This window comes from Coenobita brevimanus, chromosome 23, assembly GCF_032717465.1.
Source record: "Coenobita brevimanus isolate Jiangsu-jjx chromosome 23, ASM3271746v2, whole genome shotgun sequence".
In the NCBI taxonomy this organism is placed as follows: domain Eukaryota; kingdom Metazoa; phylum Arthropoda; class Malacostraca; order Decapoda; family Coenobitidae; genus Coenobita; species Coenobita brevimanus.
Window position 1 is genome coordinate 68,450,747 of NC_136976.1, and position 22,090 is coordinate 68,472,836.

A 22,090-nucleotide genomic window follows, 5' to 3' on the forward strand; every position below is an offset into this window, starting at 1 on the left:
GCGGGAACCGAATGAAAAGGTGGAGTGTGGAATCATCAGCGTATGAGTGGATAGGGTTAGATGTACCGCTTAGAAGGTCATTGATGAATAAAAGGAAGAAAGTTGGTGATAGGACAGAGCCCTGAGGAACACCACTGTTGATAGATCTAGGAGAAGAACAGTGGCCGTCTACAACAGCAGCTATAGAACGACCAGAAAGGAAGCTGTGGACGAAAGCACAGATAGAAGGATCGAAACAGTAGAAGGACAGTATGAAATTCAAAGATTTATGCCAGACTCGATCGAAAGCCTTTGAGATGTCAAGTGCAACGGCAAAGCTTTCGTCAAAGCCCCGAGAGGAGGATGACCAGGAGTCTGGAAGGTATAAATGAGAAGATCGCCAGTGGAGCGTCCCTGACGGAACCCATACTGATGATCAGAAAGAAGGTTGTAATAGGAAAGATGCTTAAAATTTTTTCTGTTAAGAATAGACTCGAAAACTTTTGAGACACAGGTTTTTAAAGCAACTGGGCGATATAAAGCGTTGGGAATGGTCACCCTTCACTGGGACTGGCTGAATGAGAGCAAACTTCCAGCAGGAAGGTACAAGTTGATAGACAAAGGCGAAAGAGCTTACCTAGGCATGGTGTACGCACAGAAGCGCAGTTCTTGAGGACAACAGGAGGGACTCCATCAGGCCCATATGCCTTGTTAGTATTAAGGCCAGTGATGGTAGAAAATACATCAGTTGAAGAAATTTTAATGTCAGCCATGAGGAAGTCAGAGGGGGGAAGTAATGGAGGAACAGCACCTGAATCGTCTAAGGTGGAATAGGAGGAGAAAGTCTGAACGAAGAGATCTGCTTTATCAGAAGAAGAAATACCTACGGAGCCATCAGAGTAGAAAGAGGAGGGAAGGATGATGAGGCGAAGTTGTTAGAAAGGTTTTTGGCAAGGTGCCAGAAGGAGCGGGAAGAATTCGAGTTGGAGAATTGACAGCATTTAGTACGGATGAAATTATTTCTAGCAGGGCGAAGAACAGACTTAGCACGATTCCGGGCAGAAACATTAAAAAAAAAAAAAATGTGATTCGGGGTGGGTTGGCTCCGTTACCTTTTATAGGCCTTCTCCTTGTTGTGGACAGCATTAGAACAAGTGTGATTAAACCTAGGCTTTTTTGCATTAGTCAAAGGATATGAGAAAGGAATGTATGCTTCCATACCATGGGCATTACCTTTGTAATGCGCATGACTCACTCAGATGGTTCCCTGCCATGGAAGCAGTAATCATTCAAGGGAAAATCAAAGTAGTACTGCCTGAGGGCCTCCCAATCAGCAGTCCCAAAGTGCCATGACCGATGTTTCTTTGGAGGGTTCACAGGCCGTACTGGAGCGATAGAACAGGTTAAAATAATAAGGTTGTGATCGGAGGAGCCAAACGGAGAGGAAGGATTAACAGGGTAAGCAGAAGGATTATTTGTAAGGAAGAGGTCAAGTAAGTTGGAACTCTCTTCAAGGCGGTCAGGGATAAGGGTAGGGTGCTGCACAAGCTGCACTAGGTCATTAAGGATAGAAAAGATGTAGGCGTGTTCACCATGTAGATCAGTGAAAGGAGAGGAGAGCCAAAGGTGGTGGTGAACATTGAACTCTCCTAGAATGGAGATTTCACAGAAAGGAGAAACGAATAGGATGTGTTCCATCGTAGGAGTAGATACTCGAGGAATTTTTCATAGTCACTAGAATTAGGGGATAAGTAAACAGCACAGATATATATAGTCGGAGAATGACAGGAAAGCCGAAGCAAGAGAGTCGAGAAGTAAGAAGAATCAAGTTCAGGAACAAGAGAGCAAGATAAGTCCTTGCATACATATACACATCAGTCACCTTTGGCTTTGAAATGAGTATAGAAAAAGTAGGGGGATACAGAAATGGGTTTGCTGTCAGTTGCCTCAGAAGCTGAGTCTCAGTCAAGACGAGAAGGTGAGGTTTAGAGGAGGAGAGGTGGTGCTCAACAGAGAGAAAGTTAGAGGAAAGGCCACGAATGTTTCAGAAATGAAGTGAGTCAGACAGTGGTTCCAGGCAGCTCGTTGAGTCGTTACCGGAAGAGAGGCGGATGGTGGGAGCATTTATGGTCCCGCCCCCCCTGGGGACTCCGAGGCTTGGTTATCAGACGACATTTTCTTAAAAGAATTTTGAAAAGGAAGTGTAGTGTGTAATGTGCATGTAGTTTGGTGTTGATAGAGAAATTTGTACTGGAAAGCATGCTGACCTACTCTCTGTATTACTGAAACACTGAAAAAGTTCGGCAAAGGGGGATGGTCAGGAACTAGTTTGCAGATGATACTGTATTGTTAGCCTAAGTGAAGACAAAGGGGAACTGCAAGGCTTGGTAAATGAGTCTGGGAGTTTGTGCAAGAAACAGAATCCAAAGGTGAATGAAGGGAAGATTAAAGTTGTTATGCTAGGTGTTTTAGGGTCGGCTTCCCGTTCCTTGAACGCCTAGAGTGCAGCCGGGTTCTATTTCTACACCGGAGCTTAGACAAATTAGAGAGAGGCAGGACAAAAACTCAGGGCAACAACGTTACACGTGTACTGACAAATTCTATATGTGGAACAGGTAGATGTCTCAACAACAGGAATCTGGGCAATTATAAGACATATGCAAGGATCATGGGCAGTATAATCACGCAGGATACTATTTGGACAATAGTTCAGGGTGATAGGTGAATAGCACAACGAACAGCAGGGGAATAGGTCACGGTCACTTTGAGGGAAATATACACTGTGCTTAGGATGGGCATCTTATTCACAGGTCTTGTAGCGCAGAGGAATCACACTGTGAAGGCCGAGTCTAATGTTCACAGAAATCACTGCACTTTGGTTGGGTCTTCCTTCTTTCTCTCACTATTTCACTATCTGCCCAAACCGTGACTACCACACATTACTTAGACTCCCTCGGATAATACACTGCCCGATATTCAGGTTACTATTACACTGTTACTGCACACTCACTGTCGGTGGGGTGGCGGCGTGGTTAGGGGGGGCGGCGGGAGAACTCACAGCCCGACTCCTGCTGGGGGCTGAGTCCCGCCGGTGGCCTCTGTATCCAACGGCCACGGGATCACTCGTAGGGGCGTCCTCTCTCGTCTGGGGCTGTGGGCGGCAAAGGGCCCTGCACTGTTGGGGCTGGGAGCTGGAGTGCAGCCCTCAGGGCTGGGGCTGAAAAGCCACCTGAAGCGCTCACTTAGGCACCTGACGGAGGACGAGGGTCGTCTGCGTCGGGGTGAGGAGAGGCCTTGCCTGGGGGTCCTGAGGGCGGCCTTGGGGGCCCGGCGGCTGCGGTCTCCTGCCGTCGGGGACGCCTTCAGGGGTGACCTGAGGCGTCGGCCTTCATCGGAGTCCGTCAGGTAGGGTCTGGCTTGGTGGAGAACAACCCTGGGGATAGCACAGGGACTCTCCATAGGTCCTCGGGGCTGGGAACCTCCTCCTGAAGGTTGTGTCTCTGTGGGGGTGTGGCAGCACCTGACGGAGAAGTGGCTACTGGCCGTCTCCTGCCGTAGGGCCCAGCTACTGGCCGTGGCCCATGTAGGGGAGCGGCTACCAGCCGTCTGCTGAAGGAGTGAGCGGCTACCAGCCATCTGAAGGGCACCTTCCGAGCAGCTACCAGCGATCTCCTGACGAAGCCGGGAGCACCTACAGACCATCTCCTGAAGGAGGAGTGAGCGGCTACCAGCCGTCCCAAGGGCACCTTCCGAGCATTTACTGGCCGTCTCCTGACGATGGTGGGAGCGGCTGCAGGCTGTCTCCTGACTGCCTCCCGAGCGGCTACAGGCCTTCTCCTTAAGGAGGTTTGCGCGGCTACAACCCGTCTCTTGGGCACCTTCTGAGCAGCTACAGGCTCTCCTGAAGGAGGTTTGAGCAACTACAGGCCATCTCACAAAGGGCACGGCTATGCCGTCGCAGGGGTGCTGCCTTGAGCTATAGGAGTAGCTCCACCCTGATTCTGTCGAGGGTCAGCTCGCCCGCAAGGTAGTCTCCTTTTCCTGCTATGGTGGCGGTGGGCGAGTTCCGGGTCATAGGTTGGATGACGAGGAAATGGAAAATGTGAGTGCTTTTAAGTACTTGGGTAGTGTGGTGAGTAAGGATGGAAATTTGGAGGTTGAAGTGCTTGAAAGGGTACAACAGGGAAGAAAGGTTGGTGATTCTTTGAAAGAAGTGATAAGATAGACTATAGAGAAGTGAACATGGAAGTAAAAGAGTCGCTGCATGATAGTACTGTATTTTGATACCAACCCTAACGTATGGAAGCTAAGACTGAACCTTGTGGGAAGGACACAAGTCAAAAGTGAGAGCAAAGGAAATGAGTTATTTGAGAGGAGCATGTGGAGTTACATGGAGAAACAGACTGACAAATGAGAAAGTGAACGAGCGTTGTGGTGTGGATGTGGATGTGACAGAAAGCTATAAGAGAAACACGCTGAAGGTGGTTTGGCCATATGAAGAGGATGGAGAGCGAGAGACTAACGAGGAAAGTGTATGTGGGTTAGATGGTGGGGGGAGAGGTAGAAGGAGGCCGAGGATGAGATGGAAGGATGGAATGGAGAGGTATGTGTGAGAGGGGTGTGTGAGCTGGGGGAGGGCAGTGAAATGACGATGGACTGGGGTACATGGAGACGATTTATTTGTGGCCACCCCTTACGGGATTAAGGCGTCTGCAATAGAGATAGATAGATATATAAAACAGTTTTCTCATAGACTCACGTTTTTCTATCCATCTATCTATTGCCAGGCGCCTTAATCCCATACGGGGTGGCCACAAACAAATCATCTCCACGTCGCTCTGTCAACCCGCCATTTCACTGCCCTACTCCCAACCCACATCCCCCTCTCTCATATACCTCTCCACTTTATCTCTCCATCTCATCGTTGGCCTCCCCTTCCCCCTCTCCCACTCCGCCTCACTCACATACATTCTCCTCGTCAGTCTCTCACTCTCCATCCTCTTCACATTGCCAAACCACCTGTGTGTTTTTCCTAACGCTTCCTAACACATCCACATCCACACCACAACGCTCACTTTTTTAAGGAAAATAATTTCAGTATTAGATACTGTATATCACATGTGATTAACATTTGATTTTCAAACAAAAAATACTGAAGAGAACAAGCAAAACATAACTACTTTGCGATATAATAGATGAACACCCCCGACTCCGCGTTTACTACCGATCCCGGAAGTAGATAGGACGTCAGAACAAAGTCAAATGTACACAATTTAAAAAGCATAAATAACAGTGGAAACTTAACTGGAGGCATTGATGCCTAACAGGTTAGCTTCGTCCCCAGATCCTTCAGTGAATAACCTAGTTCACAGAGCGCGTAAACTAATACGTGCATTAGGTAAAACTTGCGCCAATATAATATCGTGCTTTAACGGTCTTTTATAGATTTAAAAAAAAACATAAGCAATATACTAAACATTCTTACAAAGTAGCCATTTCCGATATTCTAAAGATATTTTAAAAGAAGTATTAGATAGTCTAGAGATTGACAAAAGTATGGGAGATATACTGGAGATTGTTAAGAAGACGTTATTAGCGATATTCTATATATTTTAACAAAGTATTGGTAATATTATAGAAATGTTCATGAAGTATTCGCGATGTGATATAGAAACTTACAAGGTATTAGAGATAGATTTTTTTCTACAGATATTAGCGATATTCTACATATTTTGGAAAGTTTGAGCTATATTCAAGATATTTAAAAAAAATCTTGGCGATATTCTCTAGACTTTACAAAATTATTTTGGAGATTTTAACAAATTATTAGCAGTATTCTTGAGATTGTAGGAAAATATTAGCGATATTCTACATTTTTAGAGCATTAAAAGTACCATGAAGATTTTAGGCCTTTTGTCAGTTTTTCTTGGAGATTTTTGCGTTTGGCGACTTTCGAGCGAGTTTAGCAATTACATGTGAATCTGGGTTTGGCAACTCTGGTTCAGGACGCACAGAAAACGCACCGCGCCGGCTCGAAGGAAAATGGGAACCCACAACCAAGATGCTTGAACCCTACTGACCTTACACATAAATAATCCCGCCAGGCTTAGGGATGCTGCACGCTGGGTACTGAGGGACATCCCACTTTTGGGAAAATTTATTATATTTCTGTGGACTGTAAAGTAATAAGAGGGTAAATTGCGTCGGGGGTCATGGGATGGTGGGTTGAAATCTCGTGCACCTGTTGATTCCTGAACCAGTGCTTACAGCCGACTCGAGGTGCGTCACCCCCCTCACCCTATAACAAGCTTGTCTCTCGTCCTCAGCCCCTCTACCCCCTTGAGATCGGCTAAGACATAACTCTGTCAATACGCTGTAATTTCACACGCTGCCCTCTTCCTCGAAACTCTGGTAGCCAGCAAAAAAATCATGTGTAATCGTAAGTAATGTGCGAACCTGACAACTAGAAAAACAGGGTAAAATGAATCAGCTCACTTTGGGCACTCTCGTCCCAAGCCCATGTGAGATGATGTCTACCTGGGATCTGAGAGTCTGAGCCAAGGGTTGGTGCGTGCGTGGTGCATGGAAACTTTAGGATAACTCGTGTTTTGTGCAAGATACGTGCGTTGATGGCGCGTGTTCTGTGGCGCGATGAAGGCATAAAGGTGTTGTGGTTCCGTGAGGTGTGTAAAGAAGCGCGGGTAGAGGATCGAGGAGGCGCAGGGAGGTATGGAAGTGTAGTGATGTTGGCGGGGAGGGTCCCTGGCTGCTGCAAGATGTGAGCGAGAGAAGTCTAGGAGAGACGACATTTATAATGTCTCCTAGGCTCAAGTTGTGTATAGGATTAGCTGTCTATACGTTTATCATCACTCATACATCCGCCATACACTTCAAAACCAAACTAGAGTGAATGTTAAGTAGACAAAATGCGAAAAACGAAATGGTCCGCCGTGATATTCAACCGTCACGGAGAGCTGTTATCCTAAAAATTGTCCGGGATCCTTTATGAATACGGGCCTAGGTACTTTAATGAAATATGCGCCCCAGGCCTTCTCTGAGCCGTGCCAGTGAAGCCACACCGCAACTTCTCAACTTTTCTTTGTTTCTTGTGCAAGTGTAGACAGAGAGTGAGTGCGGTCAGCCTGGGAGCCCTGTACACTGGCCCATGTTGTTATCCACCATAGCGCGTTTGTTCTAACCTGACGGAGATCACTAACCCCTCTCTGCCCAGGTGACGGCCAAGTGTAGTCAGACTGGAGACGGCCGATTTGACTAGTAACCAAGGAGAATCCTCTCTCATAACTAGGGTTTATCGAATTTCACGCAACCGCGACTCAGTTAATCACTTTGTGGTTGGAGTTGCCCAGTTCGATCGGGTGAAATCAAACCCATTGCAACTGTCCGCCCGAGTGATTTAAAAAGAAAGAAAGAAAAAGAAAGAAAAAAGAAGCAGAACAAGACCGAGCCTCCCATTCAGTCTAAAGCATTAAAAGTGTTCGAAAAAAGGGAATATATAAAAAAAAAATATGTGATCAAGGTGGAGAAGTAGAGTTATGTGGTGGTGTGGGTAGGGTCTGGGCTGAACCTGTGACAGCAGAGGACGTGTGGGTTAGAGCAATCACGCCACAACAACAATAACAAGGAGGAGGAGGACCAGGTCAGTGTTTGGAGGACATACTGTGTTTCTGATATTTTCTTTTTGTTTTATGATGTATTCTTCCTTGTTTGTTTACCTTTATATATTCCTGCCACTGATTACGTAGCCCTATATATATATATATATATATATATATATATATATATATATATATATATATTCCGGCACATGTATATTTATCAACCATGTTAGTTTTCTTTAACTTTGTAATTCTGTAGTGTTACAGTACATTCTTGCTAAAACCCTTTCAGTACGTTTTTCTTTCTTTTCTTTCTTGCTACTCAGACGATTCCATTAAGCATAGGATATCTTTCGTACTGAAGAGGTTAAGGTGCAGAATCCTTAGGCTTACAGTTACGTAGCACCTGCCTTTTGGCGATTTATTGTGCACGTTACACCTCAGTATCCTATTTTACGTTAGTGATGCAGACTGTATCGATATTAAAATGATATAGGCAAGAATGTCAAGGTGTCATATAAGGAAGACATGCTACATAGCCTCCTATGCCACCTAGAATTTGGTTGATCTAAAATACAGTATCTTAGTTTTGTTCGAGCGAGAATTAAAAAAAAAAAAAAATAGGCGTCGTTGCGAAGGGGGTCGTATATAGTCTCTCTCTCTCTCTCTCTCTCTCTCTCTCTCTCTCTCTCTCTCTCTCTCCATTTTTTGTCAGATTGTTAAGCAGTCTATTTCAGCCTTGCTTTTTTTTTAAATACTATTCTTTAAGCAGACTCGCAAGTTATTTTTATCGCTTTTTCAATCGATTGCATTAACCTTGTGTCCCTTTTTGTTTATTAGTCTTGTCTTCCTCACTTTTGTCTTTTTTCAATTATTTTTTTATTCCAGTTTTCCTTAGATTTTTTTTTTTTCACTCTTCAGCTTTATATTTTTTCTTTCCATTTTATAAGATAGCCTCTTTATCCATATTTTTTATTTTTTATTTTTTTTTGGGATGAGCTGGGAGCAGGGCGGTGAAATGGCGGGGGACAGGGCGACATGGAGGCGATTTTTTGGTGGCCACCCCTTACGGGATTAAAGCGTCTGGCAATAGATGGATAGATAGATATCCTTGTATCAATTATTTACCTTGTCATTGTGTTTGTTAGTCTCATGTTATAGTCTTCCTCAGTCTTTTCTGTTGTTATTATTATTATTATTATTATTATTATTATTATTATTATTATTATTAGCTTGTTACTTCAGTCAGTCTGGTCCTTTATTTCTCTCTCTCTCTCTCTCTCTCTCTCTCCAGACGATTTTGTTCAACTTGGGAGAGCCAGCGTAGTGAAGAAGTTAGATTCAGCCTTCAGTTACCCTTTCACTGCCATTTTTTTTTTTTTCGAATTAATATAGTTTTGGTAGCAACAGAAAAAATCTTGTAATATATATATAAAAAAAAAAAAAAGCCCTTCATTTCATTTGTATCGTGTTTGTATTTTTTGTTATGATTTTTTCTGCCTGATTCCTTATTTAGTACCGTATCGTTTTTGTATTTTTGTAGTTTTTCTGCGTGATTCCTTGTGTTGCACCGTACTGTATCTCCGCAACGCCTTCTGCTCTGCTTTCTCTTTTTGTATTATTATTATTGTTATTATTATTATTATTATTGTTATTATTATTATCGACATTATTATTTTTTTCTTGTTTCTATTATTTTTTTTTAGCCCTGCATCGGCCTTATTCTTATTGTTTACACAGTACGGTATATATATTCGTTACCCCATCTGTTTTCATTTTTTTTTTAACTATGCGTGTCTTGTTCCATTTTTCCGCACATAGGTTACAGTATTCTTGTTTTCGCGTCTGCTCTGTAATTCTTTCCCTGACTTGTATTGTCTTTGTATTTCTTTTGCCTTCTCGCCCCTATTCTTCCTTTTTTGTGTGTCCAGTATTTTGTAACCCTGTCTGTCCTTGTGCATCCTTTTATTATTATTATTATTATTATTATTATTATTATTATTATTATTTGTAGGCAAATTATTATTATTACTATCAGTCACCAGTATCGTTATATTATTCTTATTGTTCTTATCCTTACTTCTGTTTTTTATTATTATTGTTATTATTATTATTATTATTTACCAGTACTCTTGTCATCTTCGCTAATTTGTGTTGGGTCCATATAAGCTAGTTTTTTTGTTACACCATCTCTTTTATACGGTCTTTGTATTATCTGTCTACCTGTCTATCTATCTATCTATCCATCTGTCTATCTATCTATATGATCAGATTGTTTCCATTCTTGGTATTGTCTTTGTTTTCTCGCCCTTATATTTCAGATCCTGCTTTGTGTTGTTTTTGTAGCTTATTTGTTTTGTATCTTATTCTCTCCCTCTGGCTGTTGTCTTTGTAACGCCTTGCCAGTGGTTATCCCCTTGTCTTTGTACCTTGACATTGTTTTACTTAGCTATGTATTCTTTATTTGTCTTTCTCTTTATTGTTTATGTGCGGTCTTGTCTTTGCACTTAGCTGTCTAGTTTTTTTCTTTGTCTTAATATTGTCTTTGTTACTCCTTGTCCTTCGTGAAATTCTCTTCGTCGTAAAAAAATAAAGAAAAAATAAAACATAGGCTACTCTAACTCTCAGTCGTATGCAGTCGTGTGGCGTAGTCTGGAGTGAAATACTTGAGTTGTCGCGGCCATGAGAGGGTTAAGGATGAGAGAGAGAGAGAGAGAGAGAGAGAGAGAGAGAGAGAGAGAGAGAGAGAGAGAGAGAGTGGAATAATTCTAGCCTCCCTTCGACTGTCTTTTATTTCCTTCCAGTCTTTTTATTAGGGTATCTTATATTGTCTCTGGCATTTTCTTTCTTTGAACTCTCTCTCTCTCTCTCTCTCTCAAAATCCAAGAGTAGGTCGGTCATTACGTCTTGTGGGTTTCTTCGTACTTTTTTTATTTTTCGAAACAATAGCCAAGATTTTCCCTTTGTTTTGCACACAAAAAACTACGAAAATTGTTGTAGATGCGCCATTTTTAGGGACAAAGCTATTACTGTTGTTGTTGTTGTTGCTATTATTAGTAGTATTTTTGTTGTTTTTGTTGTTGTTATGATGATGATGATGATGATATTATTATTATTATTATTATTATTATTATTATTATTATTATTGTTGTTGTTGTTGTTGTTATCATTACTTTTCCCATTGACTTCTGTGTTCGCTGACCCTCCAAAATAACTATTAATATATGGCACACCAGATAGTCTAAAGGATAACAGACGGCGGGAACTGAATTTATGTGGCTGACTGGGGTAAGGTAGGTCAGCGCTCAGCATCACATTTAAGGTATATCAGGGGAATAATCCTTCAGAACATGGGGGAGGGGGGGGGAGGGGATGAGACTCATAGGGATGTATTTATAAATTATCTCGGTCACTGTTTATGATAATTTTCCATGAATGTGAATTATTATTATTATTATAGTTTAATTTTGATAGGTCGTATTTATTCATTATATTAGTTGCTCAGTTACAATGTGTATGAGTGTAGATAAAATTAAGAGCAAGCGATCTTACGCGAGAGTTACCCTAGTTATGAACTGTAAAAATGTTAGTGAATACTGCTCCGGTGATCTTGTGGATCGCTCTGGCCGGGCGCGTCGAAATCTCTGGCATTCCGGCGTGTCATCCTTGTGCCGTGTGGATCACTGCCATATCGAGCTGGTCTCTCAGTGATGTACGTTGCAAGATAACAGCGTGGATCACTCTATCATGTCGCGTTGAAATCTTATGGTAATAGAATTCCACCGTGAATCAGTCTCTCCACGTTGAAATCTCTCGGTGAAACTTGGCAGGGTCCCGTCGTGGATCATTCTGTCTCGTCGCGTTGAAATCTCGTGGTATTAATTTGCAGGGTCCCGTCGTGGATCAGACTCGTACTGAAGGTATTACTGGAACCCGTGGTCGATTCTCGTGCCGATCAGACTCTGGGACAAAGTTTGCTTCACCCCTTGTCCCTGTTCTCAAAGCAGCACAATTTGGGACCTGGATATAACATCGAATATTGCTGGTTGTATGCGAGAGGAAATTTCTGACCTGATAAATATTGATTGTCTGCTTTATTGACCCTCATGCTGTCAATAGGCATTAAATTAAGCTTTATTTGAAAGTTCAGCTTGAATCACAGACTGCTGATCTTTACTTTAGTTCATTCACTTTAACTTTGCCGAGATTTTCGTCCTCTTGTTGCTTATTTAAAGTAGATCAGAGGCAGAATAAGACAATGCCGCGGCTGTCCACCCTTTCCATCGCACTTCTTTGTGACTAGCACCATATTCTAGTGTTAATTTCATGTTGATCAGCATCTGAGGCGGAGAGATGCCAACTAAATGCCTAGTTAAAGTGAACAGAGTATAGGTAGCTATATATGAAACCTGAAAAGAGTTTAAATTCCTATACATATCTTAGAGTCCGAATCCCTAAAGAGAGAATTCAACCCTATTAATTGGCGACAGTTTTTAGAGTGTAGCGAATAATTGACCTCGATTGTACCCTGGGGCTCGTCTGTTAAAAAGAAGAGAAGAGATGAGGAGAGAGAGAGAGAGAGAAAGAGAGAGTGTTTGTTTGTGTATATGTATGTATTTGTGTGTGTGTATGTGTATGTGCGTGTGCGTGTGCGTGCGTGTGTGCGAAACTCCTCCAGTACACAAACTCCCCCTCTAGCCCCGCCACTGACACTGACAATTTTACCCTTCCATTAAAACCCACTACTAAAATGTACAGGCGCGCTGAAGGCTTTGTCCAGCACCCAGCAAAATGGCCCCGTAAACACTGAAATAAACATAAATGGAAATCGATGTGTTTATTCCCAGCCATGTTTACTGCCGCAAGGATGTCACTGTTGTTTTTAAGAGAGTGTGGGTTTGGCATTTCCACCATGTTGTCCCTCTCCCCGCTGTGTGTGTGTGTGTGTGTGTGTGTGTGTGTGTGTGTGTGTGTGTGTGTGTGTGTGTGTGTGTGTGTGTGTGTGTGTGTGTGTGTGTGTGTGAGCCCTCTCCTAAACTGAAAATAAAAGCACCATAAAACAAAGCAAAAACGAGATAAAAGTGAAGATTGTTAACATCACCAGGGGAATGCAACATGGTCTCCACACAACTACGATACACTGCCATAGCTTCTGCAAATTGCCATGATACTTAATGAACAGAGAACATAGGATCCCAGAATTTGTTTTTGTTTGTGTGGTTTGGCCTTTGACCCCGTAAGTCACTTTCAAAGGTCTATAAATAAATGAAAATAGTATCTGGAGCTGCCCAAGGAACAGTTGTGCGAGGTTTGAAGCGAACTGGAGAAGAAGTAAAGGAATGTCACCAAACTGAATGTGTTTGGAATAAAGCAAGGAAGAACAAGAAAAGGAGAAAAGTAAATAAAGAAGAAGAAGAAGAAGATGATGATGATGATGATGATGATGATGATGATGATGATGATGAAGAAGAATATAAAAAAAGGACAGTAAGAAAGAAGAAAGAAAACACGAAACACAGCAAAAGCATTAGGTCTCCTGGGTAGTATAGAGCCGTAAAACACACACACACACACACACACACACACACACACACACACACACACACACACACACACACACTAATACTTCATCCAGTATTCATCAGGGTATAGCAAAAGTAGCCTTAACCCCTTCAATACGAGGACGTCTTAACTCTCTCTTTTCAGACGCTTTCATTCAGCTTTGGGGAGACATTTTGAACAGGAGGGGTTGCATATAGCGTTCATTATCCCTTTCAGCACGAGTTGAATAAAATCGTCTGGTAATAGGACAAATGAAATGAGATAACAAGCCTTAGTAGTGAAGAGTTAATCCTTTCAGTGCGTGGTATGCCTGTGTTGTGTACTTGCTGCCACTTAGCGATTTATTTAAAGAGGCGATGATGGTGTTGGTGATGATGATGATGGTGTTTGGTGGTTTTGGTGGTGATGATGATGATGTTTGGTGGTTTTGGTGGTGGTGGTGATGATGGTGGTGGTGGTGGTGGTGATGATGATGATGGTGATGAAAGTGGTGATGGTGGTGGTGGTCATGATGATGGTGATGAAGGCCACGGTGGTGATGGTGGTAATGAAAGTGGTGGTGGTGATGTTGGTGGTGATGATGAAGGTGGTGTTGGTGGTTGTGATGAAGGTGGTTATGATGGTTGTGATGGTGGTGGTGATGTGTAACGAAAAGGGTAGAAACATCCCTAAACCCCCTTTCCTGTGAATATACTGTATATATATAATTATATATAATTAATATACATATATATATATATATATATATATATATATATATATATATATATATATATATATATATATATATATATATATATATATATATATATATATATATATATATATATATATATATATATATATATATATATATGTCATTTCACTCTTGCCACAGCCAGACGATTTTATTAATTTCAGAGTGCATACCCCTCGTATTGAAGGGGTTAAGTTTGGGGGATCAGTTCGTGTGACTGGACGTTTGTTGTTTTTGTCACCTTATTTTGCTACTGTTACTTTTGTTTTGTTATTATTGCTGATGCTCATGTTATTGTTCCTGCTGATGTTATTGTTTTTGCTGTTGTGTTTATTAGCGTTATTATTGCTGAAGTTTGTTATTGTTACTGCTGCTGCTGTTGTTATTGTTACTGCTGCTGCTGTTGTTATTGTTACTGCTGCTGTTGTTGTTATTGTATTGTTCACTTTACTGTGCTTCTTGTTACTTTCTTTGTTATTACCGATGTTCATGTTATTGTTACTACTGTTGTTATTGTGTAATGCCAAACCCTTAGCTAGCCTGCGGTTTCGGTGCTACCCTCCACTCCGGCCATTACACCAGTACCCTCCCCCCCCTCATCACCGAGCTCTCTCTCCCTCCACCCCCTCCCCCTCTTCCCCTCCCGTCCTCTCCCTTCTCCTCTTCTCCCCCTCCTCCCCTCGTAAAAAGAGAAGCGAATAATTACGTTTGGCCGAACTGAACTGGCCCTCTGTCTCGTTCGTACCCAAGGCCTCTTTCGTCTCGTGGGAGCCGAGGTCGTATTCTCTAAGGTGTTTTAGAGGTTTCGTTACGCATTTCTCTTAGTGATTTAGTTTGTGGTGACGACATGGAGGCGATATGTATGTGGCCACCTCTTTACAGAATTAAGGGATATAGATAGACAGACAGACCGATAGGTAGATAGATACGGTAGATAGATAGATAGATAGATAGATAGAGAGAGAGAGAGAGAGAGAGAGAGAGAGAGAGAGAGAGAGAGAGAGAGTTACATATATCTGTGAATTACACCTGACTATCTCCGTGTAAGATAGTGATGCAAACATTATCGATTCCAAGACGATATAAATAACAGAAATATAAACGTTAAGGAGTAATATGCAAAAATAACTCGCTTAGGAAGAGGTGCTACGAAGCCTGCTATGCCACTTAGGTCCATATTCTTGTCGGTTAAAGTAGCTCCCTAACACCTTTTGCTGAGAGATTTAATTTGGTTATTACCACTTACTGCCGTCCCTCTTGTTACGCCAGTCCTTCCAGTATCGCTATATTCTGCTTAGGTAACGTACAAAAGAGTATTGACCATTTGTATCCAAAACTAGAAAGCACGCTGAGAACGCATACCACCGCCAATGCAATTGCCATTAAAAAGGATCTAGATCTGGATCAGGATCCGCCCCAAACTTTAATCAAGTCTTTCTTGGTCCATGGCCCACTTTTTCACAAAATTTCGTTGAAAATCAATTGAGAACTTTTGGAGATTTTGCGAGATACTCCAGATCCGAATCCGGATCCGCCCTCAAACTTTAATAATTTCTTCCTTGGTCCATGACCCACCCTTCCACAAAATTTCATCATAATCCATTAATATCTTTTTGAGTATTCCTGCTAACAGACAAACAGAGAAACAAACCAACCAACCCCGGCAAAACCAAACCTCCTTGGCGGAGGTTAAAAATATATTGTATATGTAGGTAAAAAAGGAGAAATAAGAGAGGAAAGAGAAAAAATAAACACGCAGAAAAAGAAGACATGAAAATATTTGCAAAAACTAGGAAGCATTCAGAGAGCGTACACCTCCGCCAGTGCCATTTCCATTAAAGATGAACCGGATCAGGATCCGTGGATATAGGATCCGGATCCCCCCAAAAATATAATCAAATCTTTCTTGGTCCATGGCTCACTTAAAAAAAAAAAATATTGAAATTCATTGAGAACTTTTGGAGGTATTGTGCGGGATACTTCGGATCCGGATCCGCCCCCAAATTTAATCATTTTTTCCTTAGCCCATGGCCCACCCTTCAACAGAATTTTATCAAAATCCGTTCATAACTTTTTGAGTAATCCTACTAAGAGACAGACAGACAAACAAACAAACAAACAAACGCCGGCAAAAACCTGACCTCCTATGCGGAGGTTAAATTGCCAATAGGAAGAGATGTTAGGAAACTTCCTTACCTGACGAGAACATGACCTTAGAATCCATCCACCGACTGGATAATCCTGAATAGATTATGGAGTCATCTGTAGGATATATATATATATATATATATCTTTTCTATTTTCGTCTCTCTCTCTCTCTCAGGATCGTAACCTCCCTGTTGCCCCTCCCATCGCTTTATTTTTTCATTTTACATTTTCCGAGTAAAAACATTCAGTTCATAAGGTCAGCAATTTGCTTTAAGTTATGGTAACAGGTTTTCCTGTAGAACTGGAACTGATTATCGGGTGAAACTGACAAATGAGTTCTCTTGGTAACAATGGATCTTTGGTGGATATTTGTTGCCTGTGTAATTTTCACTGAATTACTTAACATAAGAATACTGTTAAAAAGAGATGTTTATAGCCAAGATTTACCGCACTAAAACTTCAGTATTTTGACACAGCTCAGGGATAGATTATTAAGTGAAATTCCATTTATGTCGATACCTTCCAGCACCACCGCACTTACTATTAGACTGAGAAGGATATTTAGGGTGAAGTAATAGTAGTAGTAGTAGTAGTAGTAACAGCAGCAGCATCATTAGTAGTACCAGCAGCAGCAGCAGCAGCCAGTATCCCAAGGTTCATTTGAAATATAAGCCCAGTGGACTGTAGGTGACGTTGCCCTTCTGCAGTCCACCTTCCTCTTTTCAGGGGATAGGGTGAGGGACGTTTGTATGACCGGGCAGTGGAGCCGCTCGGTTATATCGGTGCCACTACATGAAGGCGCCCCTCTCCAGCACCACCCCTCTCTCTCTCTCTCGTACCCGTCCGTGTTTTTGCACGTATCTCGGGAGCCTTCTTAATGAACGTGCCTGCCTGTCTGTACGTAGAGTCATCTGTCTCTCTAATAGTCCGAGAGAGAGAGTAGTCAGTTGCTAGTGCGTGCGTGCGTGGGTGCGTGCGTGTGTGTGTGTGTGTGTGTGTGTGTGTGTGTGTGTGTGTGTGTGTGTGTGTGTGTGTGTGTGTGTGTGTGTGTGTGTGTGTGTGTGTGTGTGTGTGTGTTTAAGTGTTTAAGTTAACAGCATCTCCCGTTTATGTTCGTGTGTGTGTAAGCGGATCGGGTGTATGCGTGTATCTGTGCAAGTGAATGTGTGCCTGAGTAAACGAGTGAGGCGTGTGTGTGTGTGTGTGTGTGTGTGTGTGTGTGTGTGTGTGTGTGTGTGTGTGTGTGTGTGTGTGTGTGTGTGTGTGTGTGTGTGCGCGCTAATTTGTGTCGTTTTTGCGTATCCATCAACATGCCATCCGGTGCGACAGGACAATAGACTCGTTCTCATTAGCTGGACATTCTCTCTCTCTCTCTCTCTCTCTCTCTCTCTCTCAAGCATTCCGTTCTCTGAGTGCAGCTGCCTTCCTACGTGACCCGTACACCTTCACATGCTACCACTATGGCGCTAACACTCACCGTCCATACTGAATACACGGGAGGGCTGTCTCACTCAGGACTGGTGTGATGGTGTTAGCTGTGGAAGATCAGTAAAGTCGGGATAAACGCACTTCATAATCATCAAACTATTCCCTGCCACAGTCTCGTATCGAATTCACATCTTGTTTGCAAGCAGATTACATCCGCCTCCTCTTACCTACTGTTTTTTTTTTTTTTTTTCTGACTGCGCGCATATTTCCTGAGGCCCAGAACTCCTCCTTTGTTCCCCACTCTATCTCATGTCACCACTTTGGCGCTAACACCCACCGTCCATACTGAATACATGTTAGGGCTGTCTCATTCCGGACTGTTGTTTAGGTATTAGTGAAAGTGTTCTGTGATATGTCAGTGGGTCTTATGGTAGATCAGTAAAGCCTGTTTTAACGAAATTCAAGTCTGGAAAATGTTCCTTGCCCACCGCTGATCGAACTCGCATCCATACAAACACCAGACCCTAGCACCAGACCACCTCTAAATCCTCGGTCACTACCTGCACATAATTAGGCTATAGAGACTCCCCAGCACCTCGTCCGTAGCGATTTATTTTCCATGTTAAACCGTAGCGCATGTTTACACGATCAGTTACCGCGTCAACCACAGAGCATGGAGACGAAGCATGGGGACGGAGCACGGTATACTGCAGACTTTCCATGAGTTGACTGTGGGTTTACGTGGAGCCTTTTCGATGCGGCTATCAGTTTCCGCTTCTTTCTTTGCCGACTTCGTATCGTTCCCGTATATATTTTCTTCCTGACGATACCAGGTGTGCTCGCAGGATTTACATTTTTCGTATAATTGTACCGTTGGCAGTGAGTGCTCGTTTCTGTTTTTGTATCCACCTCTTCTGGCTTGCAAGGTTAATGTGTTCCTGCACTTAGATGTTGTCCTTGAGTCCTGAGGGTGGCTGCTGGGAGGTGTAGGTGGGAGGTTTGTATGAGAGGTGTAGATGGGAGGTGTTGGTGGGAAGTGTAGGTGGGAGGTGTTGGTGGGAGGTGTAGATGTGAGGAGTAAGTGGTAGGTGTTGGTGGGAGGTGCTGATGGGTGGTATAGATGGGAGGTGACGTGTGAGCTATAAATGGGAGATGTAGGTGGGAGGTGACTGGTGAGAGGTGTAGGTGGGAGGTGACTGGTGGGAGGTGTAGGTAGGAGATGTAAGTGAGAGGTGACCGGCTGGAGGCGCTTGGTGTGAGATGTAGGTGTGAGGTGTAGGCGGGAGATGTACTCGTAGATGGGATGTGTAGGTGGGAGGTGAGTATGTAGGTGACGGCAGAAAATCCATCATCATCTTTAATCGGTCTCGGTGTGGTGTGGCAGGGACCAGCATGCAGTAGTGTATGTGCGATAGTGGCCAGAATTGAGTGAGGAATTGAGTGCAGCAACCAAAATTGGGTGAGAAATTGTGGGAGTAAGGCAGAAGTGAGTGAGGAATTGAGTGCAGAAGTGAAAACTGAGTGAGGTTTTGTGTCTAAGCGAGTTGAGTGAGGTAGCAATAAGGTAGAATTAACCGATACATTAACATTCACAGGTTCCTCTCTTCATTCTCAAGCAAAAAACAAGTACAAGAGAACAAAAATTAATGAACAAATAAATAAATAAATAAATAAATAAATATATATATAAACTGTCAGCAGGAATAGTATGCCAGAGCTGTCCTGACCATAAGAGTTCATTTCATAGCTGCCTAGTTACCAGGACTGACAAAAAAGAAAGAAAAAAAAAAAAAAACTCCCAGCACTAAAGAGGAATTAGTGTCAGAATTTTGTGGCATAGAATTTACAGGTTCACGGACTTAAGTGATATGCTAACCTCTTGGGACCGACTATTTGCCTTCTGGGATACGCTTGCTATCCAGACGGTTTTATTTAGCTTCGTAAAGACTTTCCGAACTGGAGGGGTTAGAAATAGCCTTCGTTAATGCCTTCGCTACGAGAGATCCTTTCTAAGATGGATAAAATAAATCTGTTTGTAGTTTGAATAGTGGTAGTAGTAGTGGTGGTGGTGGTGGTGGTGGTGGTGGTAGCAGCAGCAGTTTTAGCCACAGGATCATTTCTAACTTGAACCTGGAGGATTGCAGACTGAAGTTGTCCTTCTTAGGCAGTCCATAATTTCCCTTTCGGAGGATGGGGAGGGAGCAGGGGGCCATTTGCATATCGGTGCCGCCACATGAAGGCGTGCCTCTCCATTACCGGTAGTCTGAAGAAAACGAAAAAAAAAAAAAGAAGTCACTATAGTGAAGAGGTAAATACCACGGCTGGTCCAACGCCGGAATTGAGCAAGGAATCAGTGCCATGGGGGCCCAGTAGCAGGAACTGGTGAAGGAAGGGGAGCAGCAGGTGGAATTGAATAAGAAAAAAGCTTAGTCTTCGGAATTAACCAAGAAATAGCACAGCAGCCAGAAGTGAGTCAGGAATCAATGCCACAGTAAGCAGTAGCCTGGAATTTGGGGTGTGTAATGGTGGTAGAGGGTGTGTGGCCGAATAAAGGCGGGGTGTCGGTGTCTCCCGCATGCTGATGAGGCCAATTTTGACATTTTAAAGCGCCAACCACGACACTGCGCACGCCACATGCATATTGATGGGGCCTACTGTGTTCTGGCTTGTCCCTCTGTATCTGTGTGTGTCTTCATGTGTCCTGGTCTCTGTGTCCTGCCTCTTTGTCCTGGCTTGCCCTATGCGTGATTCTCCTGCTGCTTGATGTGCCCTGGTCTCATTGTGTCTGTGTATCCTGGCCTCTTTGTGTCTTTGGATGTTCTATGTATTTCTTATTGCTTGTTGTGTCTTGGGTTGTCCTGTGTGTCTCGTGCTGCTTGATGTGTCCTGGTCTTTGTGTCCTTGTATGTTTTGTGAGTATGTGTCCTGGCTGTGAGTCGTGTGTGTCTCTTGTTGCTTGATGTGTCCTGGCTGTGTGTCCTGTGTGTCTTTCCCTGCTTGATGTGTCCTGGCTGTGTGTCCTGTGTGTCTTTTCCTTCTTGAAGTGTCCTGGCTGTGTGTCCTGTGTGTCTTTTCCTGCTTGATGTGTCCTGGCTGTGTGTCCTGCTGTTTGATGTGTCATGGCCGTGTGTCCTACGTGTCTCTTGGTATTTGATGTGTCATGGCTGTGTGTCCTTGGTATCTTTTGCAACTTAATGTGTCCTGGTTGTGTGTCCTGTGTGTAACTTGCAACTTGATGTGTCCTGTGTGTCTCTTGCTATTTGATGTGTCCTGGCTGTGTGTCCTGTGTATCTTTTCCTGCTTGATGTGTCCTGGCTGTGTGTCCTGTATGTCTTTTCCTGCTTGATGTGTCCTGGCTGTGTGTCCTGTGTGTCTTTTCCTGCTTGATGTGTCCTGGCTGTGTGTCCTGTGTATCTTTTCCTGCTTGATGTGTCCTGGCTGTGTGTCCTGTGTGTCTTTTCCTGCTTGATGTGTCCTGGCTGTGTATCCAGTATACCTGTGACTGCATGATGTGTCCTGGCTGTGTGTCCTGTGTGTCTCTTGCTACTTGATGTGTCCTGGCTGTGTGTCCTGTGTGTCTTTTCCTGCTTGATGTGTCCTGGCTGTGTGTCCTGTGCATCTTCTCCTGTTTGGTGTGTCCTGGTCGTGTATTCTGTGTATCTTGCTGCTTGATGTGTCTTGGCCGTCTGTCCTGGGATCGTATGTATAAAGAATCTTATCCAGCTTACAGGATAAACAAGAAGCACTTGGAGAGAGTAACATCCGCGCCGTACAATAGGTCTACAATCCCGTCTGCATGTTCGGTGGCTTAGTGGGAACTTGTGGTTTTGGGGTGTGGTAATGGAAGTGTTGGAAAATAACCGAGATGATGTGATGAACTGATTCACCTTCCACGCTTCTGATCTACTGGTTCTGGCGTGATTCGTTATGATGCTTCGAAGTTAATGAGCAGCGTGCCCGGACACGATTTGTGCCCGCTAATCTAGTGTCCAAAATTTTGATCCTTCCCTGTGCCCTTGACTTTTGATCGATTACTCCCAAGATTTACTTGCCGGTACTTAGTTCTTACCTCACCCTTAACCCTTCAGATATTTGGTTCAGATCGAATCAAAAGTGCTTAAGTTGACCTTACCCTATGTCTTTGATCTTTGACCTGTTTTTATGAAATTAGAATTATTTAATATCTGACTAAGCTTAAGCCGTTGCACCAAGTTTGATTCACACTGAATAAAAACTATTTGAGTTAAAGGGCCGAACCATTGACATTGCCCTTTGCCTCTGTGACCTCTTCTACCTTCCTCCAACCTTTCCTCACCTCCTCTCCTGTCTCCTTCTTATTCTTTCTTCCTTCAGCGCCTCTTCTGCTCTCCTCTTGTTATTCCTTCTTTCACCTTCTCTCACATCTTTCTCTTATTCTTTCTTCCTTCACCTCCTTTCCTATCTTTCTCTTATTCATCCTTCCTTCGCCTCTTCTCCTATCTTTCTCTTATTCTTCCTTCCTTCACCTGCTTTCGTATCTTTCTCTTATTCTTCCATCCTTCACCTCCGCTCCTGTCTTTCTCTTGTTCTTCCTTCCTTCGCCTCCTCTCCTATCTTTCTCTTATTCTACCTTCCTTCACCT